This window comes from Pantherophis guttatus, chromosome 5, assembly GCF_059756535.1.
Source record: "Pantherophis guttatus breed Tessera chromosome 5, ASM5975653v1, whole genome shotgun sequence".
NCBI classification, from domain to species: Eukaryota; Metazoa; Chordata; class Lepidosauria; order Squamata; family Colubridae; genus Pantherophis; species Pantherophis guttatus.
Genome location: NC_142067.1, coordinates 34,473,720 through 34,499,491, shown reverse-complemented (window position 1 = coordinate 34,499,491; position 25,772 = coordinate 34,473,720).

Below are 25,772 nucleotides of genomic sequence, written 5' to 3'. Positions count from 1 at the left end.
TAATACAGAGGAACCAAGGTAGATTCTGAACAGATATATAAGGAAAAATTCTAAAGTTATAAACATAATGAAATCTATGTCATAGGGACAAAAGATTCCATGGAGTTTAAAGAGGTCAGTATACTTTAATACCTAAAAAGCAACAAGATTTAACACTAACAAGAAACTTTAGGCTGACTTCATTCACGAATAATGATTATCAGCCACTCATGATAAACCATCTCCTTCCTCTCCCCTGGTGGTTTGCAAAGCCGGAAACATTGGAGAACTCTAAATTATTGTTTTTGTATACAATAGTTACAGTGAGATTATTGTGTGCCCCCAAATGGAAATTATCCACAATGGAGATTGGTTGTTGAAGATGAAACTTGCCAACATGATTAAATTGACTTTTTTGATCAGAAAAAAAGACAATGTCTGCATTGACATCTTACAAACTTTTTAATGAAACAGAAAAAATGAATTTATGATTCATGGCTTTGATAATTAAACAGACTATAAAAGAAGAGGGTTAATGTGTAAATCTAGAATAAGTGATAAATTTATAATTGTACTTTTAACTGTTTCAAAGAAATTAGAAGCTACCTCTTTGTAGCTTTTTCTTTTCATTTTTCTTTTTCCATCTTTTTTTCTTTCTGATACCTTTTCTTGTTGATTTCTTTCTTTTTCCTTTAGTTATTTATATCATTTTGTATTAATGTTTATTTAAAAAATATTTGATATAATATTCATATACATATAATATATACATATACATTTACATCTACATCATACATAAAGATGATGAATTTGAAATTGCATTTCCTTTTGCCACTCAAATGACAGAACTTAAGATGACTGTTGGCAGTTTGCCATCACTCTTTCTTCAAGTCATTGACAGACGATAATGGTTGAGTAAAGGTTGATACATCAGTCACCCCCTTCATGCCTTTTTCTGTTTTGTAGGTCAGTGAGTTTTTAACCAATAGGCATCTTCCTTCTGTGCAACCAAGTGTCAGTCTGGATTTCATTCCTATTTCTCTCTATGGGGAAAATTGATTTTTTAAAAATAAAGCTTTCCTCTGCCTTTCCAAGAAATAGAGATAAAAGAATAAGTCATCTCTCTGAACTATATTGTCTGGATTCACATGAAAAATTAGATTTGGCTAAAACTGGATTCAGTGGCTTATGATTCAGCACTTTATTGGATGAGTCCACACCCAATGATGTTAACTAGTAAAGAAAGATAAAAATAGCTATGATATTATAGGTCTTACCTTGCAAGATAGATGACAGGGCTGAAAAGTTTATTGTATGTATGGGTGCAAAGACCACTACACAATGCATCTGTTTCATTAGCTACATCAATGTTACTTATATGGCAGTAACATAACATACATACAGTAGTGGCCAATTAATTATTGTATACAAAAACAAATTGTGGAAACCTGTGTATTTTCTAAAACTAGCTAATAACACCACTTTTTTTTGTAGTACCATAAAATTATATATCAATGGAAAGATAATTTAATCAAGAATGTAATGTAATAACTTTTATCAAGGATTTGCTGTTAGAATAGCAGTTACAGTATAAAGAAGAAAAGTGAAACACGTAGAAAAAAATGAGATATACAAAAATTATCACCATAGAAAAAATGAGATATACAAAAATTATCATCATGTCAGTTAATACTTAGTTGGATAAACTTTAGCATGAATTATGGCCTTACAATGTCTTCCCATGGAGTGAACCAAGTCTTTTAGCTTTGCAGCTGTTATAATGTGAAACTAAGATTGAATGATTTCTTCTATTAACTGGGTTTTATTGGTGGGTCCCTTCTGACTAACAAGTTTCTTTAGTCAGTTTCATAGATTTTCAATTGGGTTAAGGACTGGGCTATTCCCAGGCCATTCCAGCGGTGGAGTATGATTATCTTGAAACTCCCCAAAAGAAGTGGTGTTATTAGCCATGAAATCTCAAAAATACACTTTCCCCAGACATTTCCACAATTTTGGCCACTACTGTACTAAATGGTCATTAAGGACTGGAATTATAATTTTAAAAATGCTGAATTGTCATTTCCCCATTTGAAGTTCCCTTGCATACAGGAGATGATAATAGAGACCCTTCATGTGTTAACATTTTTTGGCATGTAGTATAAACCATGCCATCCCACTATTCTGCAAAATAGTGCATTTGTTTGGACTTGTATGTCTTATGTGACCCTATCATGTGGCTCACAGCAGCATATGATCACTGATATATCTAATTCTGTCATAACAAATCTTAGTTATAACAATTTGTAACAGGATGAATAAGCTATATCAGATGTCACCTTATAAGAACAGCTGCCTCCCTGCTAAAGAAAGAATAGTAAACTAACTAAGAATTTATTATTCAATATTAGATAAAGTAAACTAGAGAGCTCACTAGAACTACAGCTTACATATTTTGGACATGTGATGCAAAGCCAAGAGTTTCAGGGGGGGGAAATCTGTTGGAAAAATTAAAGACAACAGAAAAAAAGGGTGCTAAAAGACAGGTTGGTTTTATACAATACTGTGATATGAGTTTATAAGAACGTACTATACATTGGCCAGCACTGAAAGATAATACTGGAAAACTGTTGCCCACAAGGTCACAAAGTGTTGGAAGCAATTGAATGACTGAACCACAACAAAAACACCCTTTATTAGCATGCTGTATGAACTTGGCTATTGTGAACAACATCAATTAGTCCATGCTAGAAAGGGACAAATTAAATTATTACTGGTCCGTTTCATATATTTTTTTACTTTTTTTTAACTTATCCAGTTTTTTTCTTGTATAAAATAACCAGTAAAGTCCAGACTGAAATATGTTTTAAGATTGGATATTTGACAAAAATAGAAAATGCAAAAATATTGCATGACTAATTTTTGCACCATTTTTTGTTCTGCTTTATTTTCAAAGAATTGAGTAATATCACTAATTCATGCAATCCAATGACAGCTGTCATTTCTGCTTGAAAACTTTCACACAAAGATGCTTGTATTTGTAAAAGTTATACGTTCTAAACTGCATTTAGTTGAATATAACATTTATTGATGATAATTGCATATAGCATGACACTTCTAAGATTTTCTTTTCCTTTTTTTAAAATGAGGAATATCTGACAAAAAGGAATAATTCGTAGCTTGGAGTTTTCCTTGAATCAGTTTTAAATCTTGATTTTATCATATACACAAAAACAAAGATACAATTTATACACTATAGATAGATAGATAGATAGATAGATAGATAGATAGATAGATAGATAGATAGATAGATAGATAGATGATGGAATCACATCCACTGAGTTAGGGCTGTAGAAAGAAACATCTTGCTAACGTAGGAGAAACCTGGCTAAAAGAAAAACACCTAAAACCTACGAAAAGGAAGAAAAAAGTAAGAATATATATATATATATATATGTGTGTGTGTGTGTGTGTGTGTGTGTGTGTGTGTGTGTGTGTGTGTGTAGGTCTTTGGTTATTCGGGTTTTCTCCCGCGTAAAATTGGAGGTTTATTGGCAACGTTTCGACGAAGTCTCAGCCATTTGGAAACCCACCCTTATTGACAAACGAGTCCCTAACAGAAAGAATAACACCAGACCCACACTCACGAAAACCACACAGGATGTCACCACCACACATCCACGCAAAAAGCAAACCCACATCGATGAGGCACGACCACAAGCCAGAAGCCAGACCACAGCTGCATCATTAGCCACTTTAAACCCCTCCATTCCATACATGAAGCAAACTGACACCCACCATGAATATGTGGCACGACCATGAACGCGAAGCCAAACAACAGCAACGCAGCTCACCAGCTCAAATCCCCCTGCAACTCAGACTAACCCGAGCACAACCAAGCCCCCAACCAATCAGAACACACCTCCACCCAATCAGAACACAGCCAAGCTCCCACCCAATCAGTTCAGACCCCCACTAGCAGTTAAAAGGAAGAAACAGCTGTGATCACACATTGCTCCTAGAAGCACGAAGCCGAAAACACCAGCCTGAATATATATATATATATATATATATATATATATATATATATATATATATATATATATATATATATATATATATATATATATATATATATATATTTCGACGAAGTCTCATTCGTCATCTTCAGGCTGGTGTTCTCGGCTTCATGCTTCCCGGAGCAATGTGAGATCGCAGCTGTCTCTTCCTTTTAACTGCTAGTGGGGGTGTGAGCTGATTGGGTGGGAACTTGGCTGTGTTCTGATTGGGTGGAGGTGTGTTCTGATTGGTTAGGGGCTTGGCTGTGCTCTGATTGGATGGGGGGTTGGTTGTGCTCTGATTGGCTGGGGGTGTGTTCTGTTTGGGTGGGGGCTTGGTTGTGCTCAGCTTAGTCTGAGTTGCAGGGGGATTTGAGCTGGTGAGCTGCGTTGTTGTTGTTTGGCTTCGTGTTTGTGGCCATGCGAGCTCTTCATGGTGGGTGTCAGTCAGCTTCATGTATGGATTGGAGGGGTTTAAAGTGGCTAATGATGCAGCTGCGGTCTGGCTTCTGGTCCTTGGTCGTGGCTCATTATCAGTGTGGGTTTGAGTCTGCTTTCTGCGTGGATGTGTGGTGGTGACATCCTGTGTGGCTCTCGTGAGTGTGGGTCTGGTGTCATTCGTCGTGTTAGGACTCATTTGTCAATAAGGGCGGGTTTCCAAATGGCTGGTAGGCGGGAGGTATTGTTTCGTTTGTTCATGCTGTGTGGGCATTTTTCTATCTCGATGGCTTCTCTGATTATTCTGTTGTTAAAGTGTTCAGTTTTGGCAATAGTTCTGGTCTTTTTAAAGTCAATATCATGTCCTGTGGCTTTAAGGTGTTGGACCAGGGAAGAAGTTGGTTCCTCTTTTCTGACTGAGTTCTTGTGTTCTTCTATGCGTGCACTTATTCGTCTGGGCAGGGTGGTTCAGAGATATATGGAGAATTGGCAAGGACTGTATATGGATTGTTTCTATGTACTTCCAATTTACATGTCAGCCTTGGATATGTGAATAAGATCAGTTTATAATAAAATATGAAAAGAGCAAGTGACCAAGGCTTCTGAATCTTCAGATGATATACAACATATCCATGTATCACATATTTTCTCTATGCTATAAAAACATATTTCCCATTATTTTTACTGCTTCCTTATTCACCTATTTAACCTATTAAAGAGCAACAACTTAAAAAAAAAGTAGCATTTTTATTTCCTCTTTGTAAACATAGAATGCTTTCAGTATTAGCATTTAAAATAATTATTTGGTTTAAATGGCATTATTTAAATTAGGTTAAGACACCATTCCAGGTTCTAACTCTAATGGAAACTCTAACATCAGTGGCCTCGTGGTCAACTGTCCCAATAAATTATGTATATATAAAATATCCTTCAAGCTTATTCTGTCCTTCAGTGGTCGTTTGGAATCTGCTTTTGTCACTGTATACTTTACTGGCCCATAAATAAACTGAAAAAGGAAATAAAGGTTGTAGAAATGTTAATTGCATTACAAAAAGACTTTTCCCATCATTCCTGCTTTACTATATCACATTTTTTGCATATATATATATATATATAGTTTTGTTCTTTAAATACCATTTGTCTTTAGAATTATGAACAGGTAAAATGTTAGCATCTCTTACAAAAATTATTTAAGGAGCCAAGTAAATTCTTCATCAACATACTATTGCCAAACTAATGGCCAGAACATTAGTTCTTATAGTCTGGATTTAATATTACAAACCACACAGGTCCCAGTTTTTTATTATTGTTGACCAGATGCATATAAACGTCTGGGGTATCCTGTGGTTGCTTCATAGCTTCATGTGGTCCTAATGGCCTTGTTCTTGTCCTTCAGAAATCCTAAAACTTTGTTGTAAAATTCCACTTTGAATGGGACTGATATTATTAAATACACTATACTGATGGTGTTATCCTGCTTGTAAACAGCAAAATTTAATCTTTTGGATTTTATGTCATGCTTGGTAATCTTACAGTACTTGATATAGTGATAAATCATCACGCTTTATACTTCTATAGTTTAATTAATTAATTCAATATGGATACCCTTAGTAAATTTATGATTCTTAATGACAAATAACAGTTAAAAACCCTATAAAACATAAATAGTTAAAAAAACAAATAAATTCAACATATACATAATCAGTAAACAAAATGAAAATAAAACCACCTATGATAAATCAACACAATCATTGCATTGAATCTATTATAAATTTGCATCACAACATTCAATGATAAAACCATGTCTTTAAGGTCTTGCGAAACTCTAGTAGGGTTTGAACCTGATCTTTATAATATTATGTTCACAAATATTTATATTCAACCAGAATGTAATTTTATTTGTAATAACAGTACCATAGCATTAGAGTTCCTAGTAATATATTTATTATAAAATTTGTGTGGCCATCTATAGCACAGAAAAGTAATTCAATCAATTTCAATCATTAAAAAAGGATATAAAACATTTAGCCAATGTTTCTTTCAAATATCTCCACTAAAGCATACTACTATATCTCCATAGTAAAGGCTTTTTTTCACCTTCAAGAAAGCCACCAGTCCAATTTTCATGAGTGTATAACAAGAATATCAATGAACAATCCACTATTATCATACACTTATTAATCTTTTATAAAATCAGTTGTTCAGATGGATAAATGAAGATATTATAACCTGTAATATATGAGCCATAGCTGCTATCAATATTTTGCTGTCAACATATAATGCAGAAAGAAAGCAATTACGTGCAAGGTTATATATGTCTAGCTATAGGAAAACATGTCATTTATTATAAACTTTCAACAATATTGAAGCAAAAATATCAATGTATGTCCTGATATAACAGATTTTCCTGTTTTCACAGATTTGATGGTATCCATTATATGTTGAGCAGAGAAATATTCAGAAAGATATGTAGGCAATTATGGGTAATCTTTCTGTATTACGTTACAATGAATTAAATTTTACTTTGGTTACATTTAACTTCATCATATTAACAGAAAATAAGAATAAAATTTAAACAAATTAATGCATTAATTATAGTCAGTATATACAGCATTTTACCCTACGTGCTCTTGATAATAGGAACAGCATCACCCTTTGAGTATATTAATTCAGAAAGTTGCACAATTTTTCCCAGCACAAATCCTTGGTCATTTCATTGTTTATTTTTATTTATTTGTTAAATTTATATCTCGAAAGTAACTTATTACATATACAGGATGTAACATGCAACTATCAGCATACAATAGATCCTCATTTTCATATTTATACAAAACTACAATACCTAGATGACAACAATTCATGTACTTTAAACCTATGCATTCATATTTAAACCAATACCTGTGCTTTGATTTATTAATTCATTATTTCCACTTGACTCAGTCTGCCTTCATTCAAATCTCCCCCTTTTGCTTTAGTTTTATGAACACATACAATTTCTATTTTTACTTTACTTTACTTTACTTTACTTTGCTTTACTTTACTTCACTTCACTTCACTTCACTTCACTTCACTTCACTTCACTTCACTTCACTTTAGTCCCTAGGGTGTTGGGCGGCATAGAAATATGATAAATTAAATTAAATTAAATTAAATTAAATTAAATTAAATTATATTATATTATATTATATTATATTATATTATATTATATTATATTATATTATATTATATTATATTATATTATATTATATTATATTATATTATATTATATTATATTATATTATATTTATCACTTTGCCCTCTTCAATTTCAACTCAGAAATCATGCTCTGATACACTAGATTGTCCCAGATATATTGACTTCCTGTAATCGCTTATGATCTTGGTGAAATATAGGTAGCTCTCGACTTACGACAACAATTGAGCCCAAAATTTATATTGCTAAGTGAAACAATTGTTAAGTGAAATCTTTTGCATTTTATGACTTTTCTTGCCATAGTTATTAAGTGAATCACAGCAGCTCTTAAATTAGTAACATAATTGTTAAATGGATCTGGCTTCCCCATTGACTTTGCTTTTCAGAAGGTCACAAAAGGTGATTACATGTCCCTGAGACATTGCAACTGTCATAAATATGAGTCAGTTGCCAAGCATTTGAATTTTGATCACATGACCATATGCCACAACAGTCATAAGTGTGAAAAATGGTCATAATTTGTTCAGTTGTAACTTTGAACAGTCACTAAATGAACTGTTGTAAGTCAAGGACTTCTTCTAAGCCTTTTTAGTATGATAGAAATGGTAACCAGCCTGACCCATACTTATACTATGCTACAAGCAGCATGTCTTGCTAAAATAAGGACAACGGTAGTTAGTGTTGTCACTTATTTACCAATACATCACAAGAGCAGAAGATACCTCACATTTTAAAGTATATACACATATACATATACATGCATACATACATGCATGCATATATACAATTTTTATGTATGATAGTATCTGTACTTTAGAGACAAGTTTGCAGCTGTTATGCTTTGTTCCTCATCCATCAGCTAAGAAGTATACACAATTAATGTTTACTTTGTTAATTCACAAAGTGCAGTGTACAATTCTATACATAATAGTGAAATAGACTTGTTTTTCAAATAAAGTAGTTGAATAGAATAGAATAGAATAACAGAGTTGGAAGGGACCTTAGAGGTCTTCTAGTCCAACCCCCTTCCCAGGCAAGAAACCCTACACCACTTCAGACAAATGGTTATCCAACATCTTCTTAAAAATTTCCAGTGTTGGGGCATTCACAGTTCTGTAGGCAAGTTGTTCCACTTATTAATTGTTCTGTCAGGAAATTTCTCCTTAGCTCTAAATTGCTTCTCTCTTTGATAGTTTGACTCCCTCTTCTTTGTGGCAACCCCTGAGATATTGGAACACTGCTATCATGTTTCCCCTAGTCCAGTGATGGCAAACCTTTTAGGCACAGAGTGCCCAAACTGGAAGGTGCGTGTGCCAAAGTGCTGGAAACCCAACAACCAACTGGCAGGCGTGCATATGCGCACCTCAGAAACCTGACGACTAGCTGGCTGGCACACATACACGCTTCGGAAACCCGATGACCAACTGGCTGACTAGGGTGATGGTGCGTGTGCCCACAGAAAGGGCTCTGTGTGCCACCTCTGGCACGCGTGCCATAGGTTCGCCATCACAGCCCTAGTCCTTCTTTTCATCAAACTAGTCATACCCAGTTCCTGCAACCTTTCTTCATATGAATAGATAGACCATAATTGTATATCTTAACCTTGAAAAAAACCATTTATTTTTTATTCATGATTAGTAGCTATTTTAATTCTGTTTTGACATTTTTATCCTGATGATAGTATAAAAAATGGATTTTATCACTGGTATAGCTCAGTTCAGTGTGGAAAAAAAGATCAAGGATTCAGAGTACATCTAATAAAGATTAAACTGAGTTCCTGCTTGGCAAAACTTTATGCTGAAAGGTGATAATTTCAGAGATGGAAGGCAGAGAAATGAAAATATTTGAATAAGATCACTGGAAGCTTGCTAACCATTCCAGTCAATCAGCAGGAAAATATGAAGTGAAGTGAGAAACCATGATATCCGTTAGGATTATGTGTACATGGGGAAAAAAAACTACATAAAAGTGTATTATAAATATAATACACTTCTTTGTGTGTTTACAGCATGTAAGCTATTGAATATGCTAACATTCACTTTAACATACCTAGTGCTTTTATCTTTTGTCTGTGATCCAAATTCTTAAAAGCTGTTTTATACATAACTTTTTTTCTGTATTGCCAATTAGAGATAATATCCATATATGGAGGAAAATATGTCAGTACAAATGAAGTCTAGAATAAGTGTTTATATTATCATTAGTGTATGGGATGGGAATCTGCTAAGATTTCTACATGAAAAAACTATTCATCAGAAATAATAAAGAATTTAGTTTTGAAGACTCTTCTATTAATCTAAAATAGCCTGCAAGAACATGGTATAAAAGAGATAGGATGTGACAGAAAGAGAGCTATCATATATGAGTATAGAACAGTTTTTAGCAAGACTCTGCATGAAAACATTTGAATAATTTATTGAGCAGTGCACTGTACTGCAAAAGGGGCAGATCCACATAGCAAAGTGTTGTGATATTCAGACTATTTATCTATGCAACATGTAATTCTTTAATGCTATGGTACTACTCATAACTACCCTTAACTAATAATAAGGGGCATGCATAAGTGCACCAATGTGCCTACCGTTCCTGTCCTAATGCATAAGATGGTTACTTTATTTGTAACCATCTTATGCATTCATAATCATGTTTATACTTTATCTGTAATCTTATATATGCTTGACAAAAATAAATAAATAAAAATAAAATTAGATGAAGACTATTAAATAATTTCATTGAATCAACCTTTATTGTCGAAGGAAAAAATTCTTCTTTAGTCCAGTGAATTTATAGAGAGACTAGAACAACTACCAGTATTGCAACCAATATTTATCACTCTTTACATAAATAAGTAAGGATGATACAAATCAATAGTGTGAATTAATGCTTCTTGTGTGGTGCAACTTTTCTTTCCTTTCATGGAATTTTTTTTTTTTAAATTCTCTCTTGAATGCTTGAATAAAGCACATGGTCATTTGCAGAAGAGTAAGAGGAGGCAAATGAAGAAATATGTGATGACAATTTTCAATGGAAAATTTCTACTACATTGACACTGATTTTTGTGATGACTCCATCAGATGCAAAGATCGGCTCAACTTCTCTTGGCCACTTTCAGCTTCACTATGCATAATTGCCTCCCATGATGTTCTCTGTGGCCATGTTTGTTTTGTGCTGCTTACATATATAAAACTTGGCTTTCATATAGAGTTTATCATATAATCCCCTTTTCAAAGGGGTCTTATACAGCCTTTAATTAATACAGTAGCAAGATCCTGTAAACATTAATCATCATCATAAAAATAGGTGAGGGGTAAAGCATTGATCTTACCCAGCAATCAACGTTTGATCCTTCCTGCTTTGTTCCTGATATTCCATCATGCTACAAAGCACCAACTATTTTTTCTCTATTTCTTTTCCACAAGAACGCTAGATACATGTTTATTACTAGCACAAGTAACAGTCTAAACACATACCTGTTAGTGACTTGTCATTTAGATAATTTGAAAGGTGGCATGTGTCATTTATTTTATTTTTAATGATTGTTAAATTATCATCATGACTATAAGAACTTTGATAAAACTATCTTGAATAAGATACCCTTTCTAGAGGGGAAATGCAACTATCAATATTACTCTTGATTTGTCCTCCATTACAAGTAGTAGTGGGATTCAAATAATTTAACAACCGGTTCTCTGCCTTAATGACCAGCTGGGTAGGCACGGCTCGGTGGCCATGTGGACGTGGCCAACTCAACATCACTCACGTTGTAACACCTTACCCGTTACAATGTAATCAGGGTTAGGCAGAGAGGCTGTTTCTGTAAGCAAGGGAATAAAGATTAGGCTAGAAACAACAGCAGAATGTTTCCTTCCTGCCTTCCTTACAGGATTAGCCCTGTAAAGTGGAAAAAAACAAAATAAGATTTCTTTCAATAACCGGTTCTCTGAACTGCTTAGAAAGTTAACAACCAGTTCTCCTGAATAGATGCAAACTGGATGAATCCCACCACTGATTACAAGGGTAAGGCAATATAACTTGCCAGTCCTGTTACTGAGGCAGACTTGATGGTCTGAGCAGAATAACATATACCAACATCTTTTTATACACCCTTATGGATTGGAGGAAAGCACATTGAAATTGGTTTTTTTTTTTTTGGATTAGTCCTGTTGTAATGTTTCCTTTGAAATATGATAGTGATTCAAAATGGATAGGTTTTTCAATAAAAAATATTAATTTGCATTTATATCTTTTACCAACTGACATTCTGCCCAATATATAATAATTATCAGCTAATGGGGAAAAAAAGTGAAAAGAAGCCACAACAGAAGATTGGTACTAGACTGGAAATGTTAACTTTAAAATGTTATTTTAATAATAGTTGTTACTGAAGTTTAAAAATATAAATATAAAATATAATGCAAACTAAGATAAATATAAAAAAGTGCAGAGAGAAAAATAAGGGAAGGGAAGAAGTGAATATATATACATATATGAAAAAAAATATGTATTTTTTTTCCCTTCATCAAGAGAAATACAAACATTTGTAGTAACTTTTTTTAAAAGTTTAAAGCAGAAATCTCTTCATTAGTTATTCTTATTCGGCAAAAGTCCATTAGGAGCTACCAGAAATAACTATATATTTTTACTCTAAAGTTAAAAAGGAAAAATAATATTCTTCCCATGTCTCATCTCATATCTATAAACAAATTTTTTAAAACTTCATCATTCAAATTTAATCAAGAAAAATTCCATTAGGAGATACCAGAAACAACAACATATTAAAAAATTTAATCTTTAATCTCTTCAAACGATATCCCACAAATTAATGTCTTATCATCTTCTCTTCATCTCCTCTAAATTTTAATACCATAGCTTATCATTTTCTTAAAAAATTCAACAAAAACTCTCTTCTTCCCATATCTTATCTATAAATAATTTTTAAAGCTTCATCATTTTGCCCTAGTTAAAAAAAACCAACCCATTAAAACTGCTAGGAAAAAGAAAGAATCATATACATTTTAATCTTGGTTGAATAAGCCAACTTTGTAAACCTTTGTTTTACTTTTAAAAGCCTTAATGCTTATTTCTTTTAATAATGTCCCAAAAACTGGTTTCTTTTCTTTTTCTCCTTATCTTTTTTCAGGAATTTCTTTTTAAGTATCACACATCTTTGGATTTTGAAAATCCAAAGTAACAAAATTATCCAGGTTGCTTTCCTGAGTTAAAATACATTTTTCCAAGTCATTCGTCTGATTCATTATTTGGGCGTCTCTTTTAATTGTTAAAATCTTGGTGGGTTTCATTTCTAAGTATATATAATGTAAATGTCAATATCATTCTTGTAAGTTGTTAATTTTAAAACCATATGAAAAGCAGCCAGTTTTTCAGTATGATTTTATATCATCCTCTATATCTTCTTTTAAGTGTGAAAAGAAAGTTCCTGTATTTTGTTGCCAAATATCCTTGGATTCTTCTGGCATTAAAATACTTTCCCCTGTTCTATATTAGTGGCTCTTTTTTTAATTACAAGCAGTCCTCAATCACAATTGAGCCCCAAATTTCTGTTGTTAAGTGAGACATTTGTTAGATGAGTTTTGCCCTATTTTACTACCTTTCTTGCTCCAGTTGTTAAGTGAATCACAGCAGTTAATAAATTACTAACTCAGTTGTTAGGTGAATTTGGCTTCCCCATTGACTCTACTTGTCAGAAGGTTGCAAAAGGTGATCACGTGACCTTGGGACACAGCAATCGTCATAAGTATGAACCAGATGCCAAGTGTCTGAATTTTGATCATGTGACCATGGGAATGCTGCAACAGTCATCAGTGTGCAAAATGGCCATAAGTCACTTTATTCAATGCCGTTGTAACTTTGAACTGTCACTAAATTGCTTAATGCATTGTAAGCCGCCCTGAGTCTCCGGAGAAGGGCGGCATATAAATCAAATTAAAAAAAAAAAGAGCTGTTGTAAGTTGAGGACTAGCTGTATTATAAATCAATTGATATAAACAATAATATCAGGAATGTAAACTATTCCAATTTATTATTATTATTGGTTAATCTTTAGTGAGATTCACAGCCTTTGAGGCTGGTTAATAGCTCAGCAGCTCGAATCCTAACCAAGGACCTAGGAACTGTTAAGGTATCGTCGGAGTATGTAAGCTGTTCCGAGTAAGGTGGTTTTTTGTAGAGTCAAAATGTTCAAGTCCGGTAAATTTAGAATTTCTAAATAGCGGGGTAGCCCTTTGGGTATTGCCCCAAGGACTCCAATTACAATCAGGACAACAGACAATTTCTTTTTCCACAGTCGCTCAACTTCAATTTGCAAGTCCAATTTGTGATTTTTTCTTACTGGTTATCTTCAATCCGTGCATAACCAGGTATTGCAATGTCAATGAACCATACTTTTTTCTTTTCAACTATTGTTATGTCAGGTGTGTTGTGGACCAAGTGCCTGTCAGTCTGAATCCTGAAGTCCCACAAGATCTTGAGTTTCTCATTCTCTAAAACTTTCTCAACCTGATGTTCCCAGTGGTTTTTGCTATACTCAAATCCAAACTTCTGGCACAATTTCCAGTGAATGATCTTAGCAACGTGGTCATGGCGTTGTAGGTAGTCAGTTTGTGAAATTTTGCTGCACCCACTCGATCAGGTGGTCGACTGTTTCATCTTTCTCATTACAGAGGCGGCATTTGCTGTTGGTGCTAACATGTTGAATTTTTGCCTTCATGCAGTTTGTGGCTAGGGCTTGTTCTTGAGCTGCCAAAATAAAGCTTTCTGTTTCTTTTTTCGGTATTCCTGATCTTAACCAGTTCCAAGTTAGTTTCTGGTCAGCTTTGCCTTCAATACTTTTCAGGTATTGGCCATGCAGAGCTTTGCTTTTTCAATTTTCAGCTCGCTGCTCAATTACTTCTTTCTTATATTCTGCTTTTGTTTTAGTTGTCTTTAAAAGGCCTCCTTTATTTACTTCCTTAATCATTGGTTCTTCACTTTTCTGGATGTAATCATTCAAGCTGCGTTTTTCTTCTTCCACAGTCTGCTTTACTTGTAGGAGTCCTCAACCACCCTCTGCTCTTGGTAAATATAATTGGTCAACATCACTTTTGGGGTGCAAGGCATGATTCATTGTCATAAGCTTCCTTGTTTTTCTGTCCAAGCTGTCTAACTCCATCTGGGTCCAGTCAGTTATTTCTGCAGAGTATCGAATAACAGGTATAGCTCAGGTACTTATGGCTTTTATGATGTTTCCTCCACTCAGCTTGGACATTAATATCTTACGAATTCGCCGAATGTACTTGGCTGAGGTTAATTCCTTGACTTATTATTATTATTATTATTATTATTATTATTATTATTATTATTATTATTATTATTATTATTATTATTATTATTATTATTATACATTTTCCTTCATTATACATCAAGTTTCCATTTCTGCAATGACAGTGTACTTTCTGTATCAAGTCTCTTTTAAGTATACATAATATTATATACCCTGATTAAAACCCTTGTTCTCATTTTTATACAATGTAGTCTCTTTTAAATATACATAATTTTTACATCCTAGTTATAACCATTATTCTCATAGTTAGACGATAACACTCTATACATTGGTCACTCTATACACTTTAATCTACAGTAAAGTACAGTCCAATGGTAATATTACTTATAGTATATATGCTTGTATATATCTATATATATATATATGTATTTATTTCTATTTTGTTAATCTTCTTTCATTATTAAGTCACTAATGTCTGCACTTGTTATCTAACCATTTATACAATAAGTCCCATGTTAAGTAATATTCTGTTTCCTCTTTATCCTTAATTTCCATAGTTAACCTGTCCATTTCGGCCATTCTAATTCTTTATTACCTTTTCATCCATAGGTATACTTTCATTTTTCCAATTTTGTGCATATGTGATTCTCGCTGCTGTTATTATATGTAACATTAAGTATGCAATTCTTTTGTTGTATTTCCCTGGTAGTATATCTAGTAAGAACAGTTCTGATTTTAGATCTATTTGTTGTGCTGTCATCTCTTCTAACCAACTTTTTATCTTTAACCAATATTATTTTGCCGTTGGACAGGTCCACCACATATGGTAATAGGATCCCGGTACCTGTTTAAATTTCCAGCACTCTGGCAACATATTTTGGAACATTTCTGCCATTCTTGCTGGTGGCCATCCTATAGATTTTGTAACAGATTTTCTTTGTATGCTGTTGACATCATTAATTTGTAATTTCTTTCCCACAATTTTTGCTAATTGCCTAATTCTATTGTATACCCAACATTTTTTGCTCATACTATCATGGTTTCTTTTACATAAACTTCTTCCATTTTAAAGTTCAATACGTAATTATAAATTTTCTTTATTAATCTAACATCTGACCCTAACAATATCTGGTCCAATTCTTGGGGTTCCTTATAAAATCCATATATTTCTGCATCTTTCTTATATCTCATTTGTATTTAGATATATGGCCATCAGTCAAAGTCAATTCCCTGATTTAATTTAATTTAATTTAATTTCAAATCCCTGTGTATCACGGGTAATGAATGTATTGTGTGCATATATTGTTTATTATTATGATAATTAATTATGTTTAGCAAAAATAAATGACCTCACTCATAACTTCTCCTCTAGGGAATTTCCTCTAGGGAATGGTTAGGGAATTTTAAAAACTGAATTATTCTACTTATTGTATTGATTTTTTGTATTATTATTTCCTTTTTTTCCTCATTTATGTTGTCATTTTGATTTTCCTTTTAATCCAGTAAAATTTGCTTGATTACAGCAGGGAATAAACCCAATAAATAAATAATGATACATAAAAAAATCTTAATTAAAGACAGAGTTGTAGCAAACTAACAATCATATCAATAATTCAAACTGTCTACATAAATCTGGAATTAAAGACAACAAAATTTAAAATGTATGAAACTACATTGAGTTCATTTATTTTTGTCTCTTTTATCATGCAATTATCAAGAAGATTTTAGCACATTTTACAAGGTATCACAATGGTTTTGCCACTTCATTGTTTATAGCCAAGAGAGTTGCCTATGACAGATGAGACGCATTTTGCCTGCATGCATAATAATGAGAACATGGTCTCCTGCATCTCCTTGGCTCCATTGGATTTTGTCTAATATGTTTATGTATTCTGCATCAGTGAAACATAATATTACCTATTCTTTCTTTTTAAAAAAAACTTCCTATCAAGATAGTACAATAATTAAACATTTCCATTTATTACTGACAGTATGCACACAGCAGGGGGAAATCCATCATTTATTTTTTATAGTATGCTTACTAATTTTCTGATAATATTATTGAAATTCTGGAAAGCACCTCAGTAAGTTTTTTGCCCTTCACTATAGCCCAGAGGCATTCCACAGTTTTTTTTTCCAGTTGTTTTCATTTTACAATATGACTTTAAAAAAACATTAAAATATTTGATTTCCACCCTGTCACCATGAAGAGACAGTGTTCTTTTATATCCTTTTATACCCAATTATATACCAATGCTTTTTTTCCTCCCACCCTGTAATGGTACATGGGAAAGACCTTGGAGACTGGACCTATCTGCCTATGAAAGAGTCAGATAAGCTAGACATAACCTGCAGATGGATAATGGGCAGGGCAAGAGGGTCAGAAGAGACTGTCTCTAGTTTCTCAAGCTGAAAATGAGATGGGGGCAAAGAAATGTAGTTTCAGACAGTAATATAATTTTGACAATAAAGTAGAATTAGTTTACCTGTCCTTGTTTCCTGTCTGGTCTACCTAATTAGACTGACATATTATTCTCAAGGTGTTTTTGCACTGTACTTTTTGGGCATGAAACTGGACAATAGTGATTGTTTACATAACTGATAACCCTCGCTGAGATATTCTGTCTCTCCAGTTTAATTCTAATCTGTATAGAGATTGTATCTGCATGTACTGTATATCTTGTCTAACTCAGAAGTGGAATTCAGCCGGTTCGGACCTGTTCAGATGAACGGGTTGCTAATTTTTTGTGCAGTTCAGAGAATTGGCTAATCGTACCACAGGTTGGCCCTGCTCACTCCACACACCCCGCCCCTCCCCATCCCTCCCAGTCACTCCTTATCTTGCCTCGCCTGCCTAGGCTGCTCACCTAGCAACATGCCCATGGCATAGCTGCTGCTGTTCTCTGGTTCCCTTGCTTGCCTTGACCATGCGGCCCATGGCACATCTCTGCCTGGTCTCTGCCTGATATCTGTCTGGTGAGCCTTCCTTTGCTCCTTGTTCTGCTGCCTCCCACACAGCTCCCATGCCCAGGCTCCAGCCTTCCCCGTGGCCTCCCATGCTGAGCCCATGGCGCATCCCATTGCCTGCCTTCCCTGCGGCCTCCCACATGGTGCCTGCAGCCCAGCCCAGCATGCTTGCCTGCCACTGCCTCATGCAGTGAAGCCAGGAACTTAGCGGCAGTGTATTGCATGCCTTAATAAGCACAGCGGGTGGCTTCTGGGGTCTGGATGGTCAGCTGCAGCCAGAGCTAGACTCAGAGGAGCAGCAGATGGACTTCAAGATGCACAATCTACCCCTCAAGCTCCCGATGTCTGAACCGGGAAAGCTGGAAGAGAGATTCACCGTCATGCTGATAAGTACAGACCGAGTGGGCTTTTGCTTTTTTCCCCCACCTTCCCATCCTGATCCAGTGTGGCGCAGACAGCCCAATGGAGATGGAAAATGGGGGGTTTCCGTCGGCCCTTCTCTTTTTTTCCCCTAGCCTCCTTTTGCCAGCATGCACCAGGCAGACTTGGCAGGCAGTCACAATTTTTCGATGGGCTTTTATTTTGTCAGCCTAAGGGGAGAGAAGGTGCTCAGAATGGTATGTAGGAAATCACCATGTCTCTGCAACATTGGTCCACCTGCACTGGCCCACCTTGCCATGAGTGACATCGAGTTGGCCATGCCCACTCAATTACATGACCCCTCCCCCAGCCATGCCCACCCAATCGGTCACTAGGAAGAACCAATTGTTAAATTACTTGAATCCCTCCACTGGTCTAACCTATACAGTATATGTGTGTGTATGTGTTATAACAGTTTCAGATTAACACTGAAGTAATGGTCATTCAGTCAAATTACCTAAATTTTGTAAAATTGCTTGTTGAAATGATCTGAAATGAAAAAATGAAAGCTATCTATTTCTGAATTAAACAAAAATAGTCAGCTTGAATGAGGATGGCTTCCAGTTTAGAGACATAACAGTGTCCAAATATCTTCATTAAACTTTACCTCAAACTAGTTCAATCTAAAGGTGAAGCTGATGTTTCCTTATTTAAACCCTACCTCCTGAAGGGGACTCTGTCTTCACAACCATTAATTGTGATCTGAACCTAAATACAGTACTCTGACATTTTCTTCTAAGTGGCAGAAAAAAGACAGTCTGGATATTATTATTTTTTTTACTTGTAGTTCAGGTGTGCTAAGGTATTTCTTTTCCTGTAAGGATGGAAAATAGTGATTGATTAGCATAAGAGAAATGTGTATTACCTAGGAATTTATGACAGGTAAATCTGTTCCTTTTCAGTTGTTCTAATAAATCATAGTCTGACTATCCATCTAGGTTTTGAAATACTTGAATATTTATCCCTTTGCATATTCTTTCCTTCTGGTTTGCTCATACTCATATGTTTTGTATTTTCTTCATTGATTATGGTGTTTGAAATTTCCACCATTTGACAGCTGTTGAATGTACCTCACAGTTTTAAAGTGTGCCACTGCAGACTTTAGTGGCAGATTTTAAATATTGTATCTATTGCAGCAAGTTTCAGTTTTCATGTCAGGTTCTCGTCCAGTTCCTCCAACTGTTTCTCCCATTACTGAAAATTTAATAGAACATTAAATGGCTGCTTTAACTTCTTTAGACAATTATTTAGAACATTTTGTGGATTTAAGACAATATTTGGGTTTGAACAGTGATTCAAGTGCTGCTCCCCAAAGTGAGGAGAGCCACTTTAATTAATTACAATCAACATAATTATCCTTTCAGGAAATTAATATGGCAGGTGGGCTTTAGTACCTTCAATAACTTGGTAGCAGGAGCTACTGGTGGTCATGCAGTCTATAAAGTTTGAAGGGTAAAAGAAGAGGGGAAAGATTATGAGTAATTCAGACTATGGGGGGTAACCGCTGGAAAATGTCAGTCAATTGAGAGAAGTGTGCAATTAACAAGCAATGAGATAAATGCTGGGAGCAGTGCCAGTGCTAGCCATGGGAAGTCCCCATTCCACTTTATCCAGTCAGTCCTTGAGCTGATATAACCAGCAACAGGAAGGGGCTATCAAAGCTATCAATGTGTGTCCAATCACCACTGGCCTTATAGATAACAGTGGTTAATATTTCAGATGTTCAGCAAAGCCTGGTCTAGAAGCAGTTGCCCTCTGTTTGCAACTAATTGCCTGATGAAACAGCAGTAGTAACAACCCATTTGAAGAGAATGCAGCTATGGTATTGAACATTTAATATAAAAAGATAACTCAAAAGGGGTTTAAAAGAGTCTGAAGCACAGGATAACCAAATTAGAATATAGACACAAGTAAATTAAGATTTTGATTAAAAAATTAATATAGAAATAGAAACCGGCTTATAGTTATATAAACATGAAGGGAATAAATATATCACCATGTCAGTTAATACTCAGTTGGGTAATCTTTAGCATGAATTATGGCCTTACAATGTCTTCCATGGAGTGAACCAAGTCTTTTAGTTTTGCAGCTGTTATAATGTGAAACCAAGATTGAATGATTGCTTCTATTAACTGAGTTTTATTGCTGGGTTGCTTCTGACTAACAAGTTTCTTTAGTCGGTTCCATAGATTTTCAATTGGGTTTAGGTCTGGGCTATTTCCAGGCCATTCCAGCAGTGGAGTATGATTATCTTGAAACTCCCCAAAAGAAGTGGTGTTATTAGCCATGAAATCTCAAAAATACACTTTCCCAAAACGTTTCCACAATTTTGGCCTGTATTGCTTCTTGTTCTGCCTTCAGATGCTTTGGAGAATAAGTTCAACATCTCTTCATTTTGGCAGCCCTTAGATATTGTAACACTATTATCATGTCATCGCAGCCTTCTTTTTATTAAACTAGACATACACAATTCCTTCAACTGTTTTTCATACGTTTTAGTCACCAATTCTTTAACTATCTTTGTTGGTGTTCTCTGCACTCTTTCTAGATTCTTAACCTCTTTTTATATATATATCATGATGACCAAAACTGGATGCAATATTCAAGTGTGGTCTTATCAAGGCATTATTAAGTGATACTAATGCTTCACATGATCTTGATTCTATGCTTCTGTTAATGCAGCTCCATCAACACCTTTAATTGGACCCAGAAGTAGACTGACAACTAGTTCAATTCTCAGAATAGAGGTTTAATGAATGAGGAGCATACATAGCTGCTTTTGTCAAGCTTATTAGTGCTCAAAGATGGATGCCATCCTATTCAACTTTCTACCAGAAGCATGCAATATTCAATAAATATTTAAAGTGAACAACAGGTAATAATGATATGCTTAGGGTTTTGTTTAATAAATTAATGAAAAGGAATTAATACTATGGCTCTCTTCTGCCTATAAATTTAATTATTTATACATAATAATCCTATACTATTTCTACCAGTGATAAAATTCTTTTTCAATGACCATCCATTACTATTGGAAGTTATTACAATTATCACCATCATTTCTCTTGACTATTTAAAATTCAAGAAGGAATACCATCCTCTGGAATTTTGCTTTATTAATGAGATTTGAAAAACAGTCTGAAAAACAATATAAAAAACAAGCTTGTCCTCACCTTGTCCTGCGATGATTTCTGTAAATAGGAAGTTTTGAAAAGTGTGAACAACATTATTGATTTATCTATTTCAGCTATTTTAGCATTTTGTTGACTTACTTCTGATTTTCTACTGAGTTAAGGATCCAATTTAAAAAGTTCAAAGCAATCGTTTTACTGGTATTGTGTAGAACAGAATAATTTTTTCATGCAATCTTTGCACTTTTTAGGAATGTACATAAATTGTATCAATATAGGAGCTTTAGATATGTATTATAATGTTTTTTAAATTACCAATGGATTGAATACAACTGCTGTAGCAACTAACCGGATGCCTTTATTGAAGTTTGCTTCATTGTTAAAAGTTGAAGGGGCATCATTACTTTGATAAGCAATTTCAAAGGAGGTATCAAATTTATATTTACTGACAAAGAAATAAAGGGTAAACATAAATTTGACACAAAAATAGTTCGTTGTGAAGGCTCCTGGATTGGGGCTGAAAGGCAAAAGCGGAAGCAGTATGCTTCATCCCATATTTGGTTAGACCAGGTTGCCCTGATAAAAAACATTCAAAGGAGGTACTTTGCATGAATCTTTGTCAAAGCAAAGTTCTCCCTCAATGTTTGCATAATACTGTTGTACACAATCCATACAGAACTGTGCATTATGAAGAATCCTATAACAGCAGATGATAGATGGGGCTTTTTCATATCTTACAATGACTCTGGGTAGGTTGAGATGGACACTCAACCGACTGTAATTACAGTCTTGTACCCCAATCTGATATAAGGAATGGAAGGGAATAGTCAGCCGGCAGGATAAACTGAATAGAAATCACAGCCTGGTCATCTAACTTTTCTTTTTGTAAAATTTCATTGACAGACTCTTGAAAGTCTGAAGGTACAATCTTCTGTCCATTCTATTTACAGTTCGAGAAATTAGGAATGTTTTTTTCTGAGCCTCTTGCCCCACCCACTATCCACTTGCAAGCTATTCTGCCCTGGAGTTATTATTCCCTTAGCAACATTTTTTGGTCCAGTCTTCTAAGGTCAGAGGACAAGAGAAGAGAGGACAGGACAAAATAGGATGAAAATGCAGTGAGTGCACCTTTAGGTAAATTTGAATACGTTTTCATCAATACATATTAACATAATTGCTAAAATTCTATTTTAGGAAGAATTAAAGGCATAGCACCTACAAAAAGAAAAAAAAGAAGGAAATCTAAAAGGCTATTTTGCAATCTCAACTTGTATTGTTACTTCAGTGACTTTTTCTTTCCAGGTCTCCTTACTTTTCTTATCAGACTATGAATTTACATAGCAATATGTATTACTGCCTTGTACAGAAGCTACATAATTTAGGTCAATGAATATAGCAATAAAATGATGACCCAGATTGTTGGGGACAATATGCTGACTCTGTAAACCGCTTAGAGAGGGCTGTAAAGCTCTGTGAAGTGGTATATAAGTCTAAGTGTTATTGCTAACAAGGAAGGAAGGAAGGAAGGAAGGAAGGAAGGAAGGAAGGAAGGAAGGAAGGAAGGAAGGAATCAATCCATGATGGCACAGCCAGGAAGTTTTTTGTATTACTCTCTTTTAGATTAAGGAGAAAGAAAGGTGTGAAAGAGGAGCATTGGATAACAAAAAAGCACATGCAAATGCTATTTTTCCTAGGGAAAATTTCAGGAAACAGTTTTTTTCTCCTATAATCATACCAACGTGGCACTTACCAAAATTCTATAGAATAAAGGAACTATTTTCAGGCTTCTAGGTTCACTATGAAATTTTTTTTAGAAGAAATGAAACATATGTAAAGAAGAGTCAGAACTTTTGGCACTTTTTCAAAACTTCCCTAGGAAACCAAATAATTAAATATTTTCTAATTTATATGGCTTATTTATGAATAATTAAAAGCATAATTAATGGGTAGTCAATTGGTTGTAAGTCATCTGAACCTTTTCCCCCAGTAATTTGAGTTTTGTAAGCCTTCAGAAATTGGATAATTCAAAGTGCAATTTATTTGTCTAGAAGAAATTGTTGTATTTCCCAATTCCTCATCATGTAATCATCAAAAGGATATTCCTGTGTCTTAAGAAGAGAATTTTATGGCTTTCTTAATTCAAAGTCTGCCTTACATTTCATTGGAAACATTTCCCCATACTCTTTATTTTGGGAAAACCAATGTTAGGGCATTGTTCCGGGTCAGTGAAAGAGGGGATGTCATAGAAACTTTATTTTGCTTATAAAGCCCACACTATTGACTTGAGTAGAAATTGACTGATGATTTAGTTTATATGCTGCCCATCTCCCTTATTAGGCAACTCTGGGCAGTTCAAGAAATGACAGATTAATATACATTTCTTTTGTAAACAAATAATTTGCTGTGTACAATATACAGTAAAATAGTCCAGAGATATACCTATAGTGCATAAGGGCTTTGAAGCAAACAAGAAAGTACAGTTAAAATTTTGCACCTAGAATTTTGAAGTGACTAGAAGGAGCAAGCGATGGCTTCAAGGATTAAATATTAAGGCTACAATAACAGAGTTAGATGGTGATGTGGTAAAAAAGGAGCCAAGAGGATTTGTTTGTGGAAACATTAAGTTGGTCTGAGACCATAACAAAGGGTGGATGGCTTTTCAATTTAGGATTGGATCAGGGACAAGGGCAAACTGCCTCGGTGAAAGTATATGCTTCAGATTTCAGTCTCCATTAGTTCCAGCCAAAACTGGCAGTGATGGTAGCTCAAAACATTTATGAATCATCAGTGTGCCAACTTTTGCTGTCTTAGAATTATCTCCTTTGTAGAGAAGGAGCTCCCTGTTTTGAATGTGTGTTTTTGTATATAAAGCAACAAATCATAACCCATTAAACTGTTAATTTTGATGTGTTTCTTTCAAATGTTGCATTCCAAATATTTGAACACTTCCATGGAACAAAGAATATACAGTGACATTATGGAATAATGTTCAACTCATCCACACAGCTGTTTTAATGAAGTATATTTTTTTATGATTGAATTGTGAGGAAAGTGACATATGAGGTGAGGTATGAAGATAGCTTTAACAGAACATGTTCCTCAGTAACAGTAAGACAACTTTGTGGCAAGCAGAATATGAGAATTAGCCCTTTCAAAGTCTCTATAAATTGTTAAATCAATAGAACTTATTGAATTTGTATTTTTATAAAGAATAACAACATGAAATACTCCTGTTTTCACTACTTTTTATGGTGTCCTATACTAGGCACATACAAAACTTGGCTAGATAACAAAACAAGTTGAAAATAAGAAGGATTTGTTGTTATTTGCTTTTATAGACTTTTGACTTTCTCAATAACTGATGACTTCTACTATGCATGGAAAAGTAAATATATTTATCCATCTTCTTTTTAAAAGCAGTCCTCTGAAAATGACCAAGCAGAAAGGGAAGCCTTGCTTTAATATGTAAAGCTTAACTTCTTTGGAGCAAAATCTTATTTAAGATACCTTTAATTCCCTTATGATATTCTGTTACTCTTTCCTTGGTGCTTCTGCAGTGCTTCTTCACACTGTTTGGTATATGAAGCAGAACATTGACTCAGAAATAGATTACTTTGACAGAGGACAAATAGTTTAACATTCTGAGGGAAAAAATAAAATGAAATCCAATGTTGCAGTAGCATGACAGAATGTTCTTCTTATCTGTTTCCCTTCCAGAGAGAGAGAGAGAGAGAGAGAGTAGAGTTCTCAATACTGGCAGGATTAAGGTTTGTGTACTTTAACTTCCAGAATTCTTCTACCAGTTGAAATTTGACAGGTTTGGGAAACAATGTGTTAGAATAATGAAAAATCTCCAGAGCAGTTTTGAAGGTCCATGAATCTAGAAGTCATGGTTACAGACATAAAAAAAAAAAGGATTTGCTCCTTCAAACAGAAAGCTAAAGAAGCATACAACTAATTTCACCGATTCTTCAATTTTAAATTGTTACCATTTACTTCAGCAAAGTCTAAGATCACTCGGCAAATAGTTATAACGTAAGTTATATAAAATAAATTAACTTCACTGTATGTATAGGCTAAAGAAGCAATAGTTATTACCTTTATTTGTATGGAATTTATAACGTGGATTCAAAGTCATTTCATGCAGACAACTCCTTAATAAAATAACCTTTATCAGAATGATCATACAGAATGAACTGTAAAGAAGAATGAATCATCCCAGTAGTGACTGATTACATTTTTTTCAGTTCTTACTATTATCTTAAATTTAATTCATCACATTTCTCCATCATTTGAAAAAAAAAAGTTAAA